Source organism: Neoarius graeffei, chromosome 17 (assembly GCF_027579695.1).
Source record: "Neoarius graeffei isolate fNeoGra1 chromosome 17, fNeoGra1.pri, whole genome shotgun sequence".
NCBI classification, from domain to species: domain Eukaryota; kingdom Metazoa; phylum Chordata; class Actinopteri; order Siluriformes; family Ariidae; genus Neoarius; species Neoarius graeffei.
Genome location: NC_083585.1, coordinates 40,740,275 through 40,744,815, shown reverse-complemented (window position 1 = coordinate 40,744,815; position 4,541 = coordinate 40,740,275).

Below are 4,541 nucleotides of genomic sequence, written 5' to 3'. Positions count from 1 at the left end.
CCGGTGCAGCAACACGACAGAAGGTGGATTTACGTTGCATTCATGGCCCAAGAATGTTCAAACTGAAAAGATTTGGATGCATTTTGCGAGAAGTTCACGGGCACATTGGGCGCCTATGAAGTGGTCTCTCCTCTGATCTGCACATTTTACTGAAGACTCGTATGAGACCTCCGATCTGTTGAGGAGCATTGGCTATAAGCCTGTATTGAAAGAGGGTGCAGTATCAACATTTAAAGGAAAAGAAAACTACAAGAAAAGTAAAGTATTTATTTTATTTATTTATTAATTTTTTTAAACGGAAAGTAAGTTCAGTTGCACCAGTTCTCCCGGAGTGTAAGCCGAGGGTTGTTGCTAAAACCCGGGACGGGACGGGACATATCACTCGGGCAGTGACCTCCCCGTGGTTGTTGCTAAAACCAGTGACATCCCGTCCTGTCCTGGGTTTTAGTAATTGCCTGAGCTGAGCAGTAATGGCGGAGTACTCAGTATGGAGAAAATGGACAATGAGTGGACCAGCCATCTGATTTCTCCGCTGGATATGCTTGCCTCAGCAGCAATATCTTGCCCTTATGTGGAAGAAGCGAATGAACAGAGAACTGAATGAACAACTGAAAGTCAGATTGTTTCAAAACAATCGGCCACAAGGTCGGCTTTCAAGAAGCGAGAACGCAGACGGGTAAGCTCCGACTCTCATTTGGATAAAAAACAATAAAAACAGCAACTCATTGTTTACCTCCATTTAGATTAATACATATAACTTGTATTGTGTGTTTAAGTTACGGTATAAGATTATTTAATTTGCTTCAGAATGTGATTGCCTCAGTTCATCTGATTATTTAATTAGCCTTTTACGTTTTATCAGTGAAAATGCATGCATGTACATGTATGTTGCATAAGTTATAACACCTATCCTGTTTTAATGAGAGTCAACCCACAATCAATGAAGTCAAATCAGTCTTAGTTGAGCAAGTTGGTAACAGTATTTCTTACTTTCACCATAAATTTTTATTTATATGACTTTGGTCTATAGCTGTCAAAGGCCTTGGTCTTAAAACCAGTTACTGCTGTGACGTCACGCACTCAGGGCTGGCTGGCTCAGCGGGGCAGCTCGAATGCCAACTTTGCGGATGATTTTAACTCTCAAAAATATATATTTTTTATTCCAATATATGCAGCATACAAGAGTCAAGGATGGAGATACTATCCACTCAGAAATGTATTTAAAAATAAAGGTTCTGCATATCTGCTTTAAGGTAAGAGTGAGTTTTATTAGGATACTGGTGTTGCCCTCCATCAGTTGGACTAACATACTATCATTAGGCACACTTCTGCAAAAATTAACAACATTTCTGGTCTTCAGGATTCTGGACCTATGTCTCTGGAATTTTTCATCAGCAGCCTGCTCCTTATTACCAGCGGCCTTAGGATATTTTTGTTTAACCATTTACACCATTGCTTCTTTTAAAATAACTTCCATAAAGATGTTCTACAACTAACCTGAGGCAAAGCCACAATATCATCCTGTTCCTCCTGATCAGTCACCTTCCTCATCTTTATTGACAAACGCATGAATTTGGCACACTTCTGGGCTTGCTTTATCAGTATAACTCTGGTGGTCTGAAAGGGCATTCTGTACTCTTACGTCCCCGATTCCAAAAACGTTGGGACGTTGGGTAAAACGTCAATAAAAACAGAATGCAGTGATTTGCAAATCCTTTTTAACTCTTACTTTCCTCCCATTGAAAATGTGTGACATCTCTTCACAATCTTCACTGATCAAAAAACCTTGAATATTTGAAGACAGCAACCCACAACGAGCCAAGTTGGGCCTAGTTCTTCATATGCTTTAACTTCACCCTTTCATGTTGACCAGAGTTAAAGAATAGTAAGGCTGTCTGTCTGTCCTGTGTATTTCCCTTCCAAAACAGTAATCCTTTTGGTCACAGAAATCCAAAGTTACCGGTACATCTCATCCTGTACAGTCTGTGCACAAGCCAAGGTACCCCACGCTCTACCAGCGCATAAACTCATGTCACGACCCATGCCAAAGTGCCTGTGGTCCCACAGCGCTATTAACTTTCTCACTGAACTTCCTATGTCCCGAGAGAATATGGTAATTATGACAGTCATAGACTGCTTCTCCAAGTTTTTGGGTCATGTTCCCCTGCCAGGTTTATTCATTGCTTTTGAAATAGCAGAGCTCATCTTTAATTCTGATCTGTATCCCGATACTTTGGAATCCCAGAGGACATTGTAAGTGACCACGGTACTCAGTTTATGTCCAGAGTTTGAATCAGCTTCATGGAAAAGTTGGGAGTCATTGTAATATTAATGTCTGGTTATCAGTCTGATGGACAGGTAGAAAGGACTACCCAGGAAGTGGGACATTTTCAGAGGATGTTCTGCTTTGAGAATCAGGAGGATAGGCACAGTTTCTCCCCTGGGCTGAATATGCACAGAAGTCCCTGCACCATTTTGCAATGCTTTTGACCCCTTTCCAGTGAGTGCTAGGCTACCCACCACCCTTGTCCACATGGAACACGACTCCCACATCCTCACCCACAGTGCACGACTTGTTCAGGCAGAGAGAGCAAGTATGTGAGAGCATCCACCAATGCCTGGAATGGGTGGTGAGGAGAACCAAACAGCTCACTGACCATCACCGAAATGACATTTTCCAGTATCAACCAGATGATTGTGCATGGCTGGTTACTAAGGACCTCAGGAGCATGCAGGGGTGCAAAAAACTCAATGCCAGGCTTCATGTCACAGAAATTGCGAGCTGGAATATCCCATAGAATGGGAGGGTTATGGCCCAGGGGAAAAATGTTATATTCAATCTAACAAGGTACGTTGCTCTGCTATGAATTTCATGCCATGCATCCCATGCCATGCATCCTGAGAAACCTGGCCCTCACCCTAGGGGTCATTTTAGAAAGAGTTCCACTCCTGGATTGAGTTCTTTAGGGGATTGGGGGGGTTGGTTCTGTTATGTCTATGCCAGAATTAACATCGAACACCACTTCCCAGAACACACTGTGGCCTACAAACATGGCTGCCATGGACTATAACACCAACACACCAGGCACTTTCACGTTTACAATCACCAGATACATATACTGCTGTTTGTTCATTCCCTGACTGTGATCTTACTTCTGATTAATGTTTTGGATTTGTCTGTTTTGGATCTCGTAGTTTTTCTCACTTGGTGGAACACAATTCCTGAAACATAGTTCACATTCTCAAGACACTTAACACAAACCACACAACAACATTTCAGTTTGCAAAATAACACATATAACGAGAAAAATGCTCCGAGATGCTCAAAACATGTAATAGATGTTGCAAAGTGTTCTGAAATGCTCAAAAAATTGAAATGCATTTGCAAAAGCAAATAATTGCACTAAAAGGGATTGTTATTTCATCAAAATAGAAGGTGTTCTTTATCATTCCTTGAACATTGGACATACACCCATCAAAATGAAATGGTCAGTTCAAAGGTTAATTTGTTCCATTTTCCATTTGAGGCTTGACATGATATGATACACCACTTTAAATTTACTTGGTTATGCATAATCCCATTTAGATCTATATTACTTACTCTTGTTCAATTTCAAATAAGCCTTACACACATAAAATAACTCTTATGCAAAAAGACAGACAATTCCTCAGTGACACCAAAAATTTATTCAGTGTTTTCAAGATGATTATTCATTGACATGAAACTGTGTGGGGGTGTGTAGGGGGGATGCAGATATGTCATTGTCAGCAACCCTACGTTGATTTTATGTAAAGAAAATAAAAAAAAAACACACACAAACAAAAAAACAAAAACATTTATTTATCCTTTCTTATATATGATGTAGGTCTGATTGTTTGATGAACAAATTAGCTGTAATTGTTTGCACATGTGGTAGTTAGGTGACAAATTTTGGGGACAATCTCTTTCTGTAGAGAATCATTGCTCATGTTTTGCTTATTGAGACTCAAATGACTAAATTTTGTGTTGAAATGTAAAGATGTGTATTTATAGTTTTGACAAAATGCTTTTCATATTTGATTTTTGTGTGAAAGGAAGCAGAATGAATTTACTGTTTGGCATCATAAGGGTGGCACGATGGTGTAGTGGTTAGCACTGTCGCCTCACAGCAAGAAGGTTCTGGGTTCTAGCCCAGTGGTCGACAGGGGCCTTTCTGTGTGGAGTTTACATGTTCTCCCCATGTCTGCGTGGGTTTCCTCCGGCTCAGGTTTCCCCCATAGTCCAAAGACATACAATTAGGTTAATTGATGGCTCTAAATTGACCGTAGGTGTGAATGGTTGTTTGTCTCTATCAGGCTACGTTTACATTAGACCATATCTGTCTCGTTTTCTTCGCGGATGCACTGTCCGTTTACATTAAACCACCTGGAAAAGCTGGGAAACGGGAATCCGCCAGCGTCCACGTATTCAATCTAGATCGTATCTGGTCCGGTGCTGTGTAAACATTGAGAATACGCGAATACGCTGTGCTGAGCTCTAGCTGGCGTCTCATTGGACAACG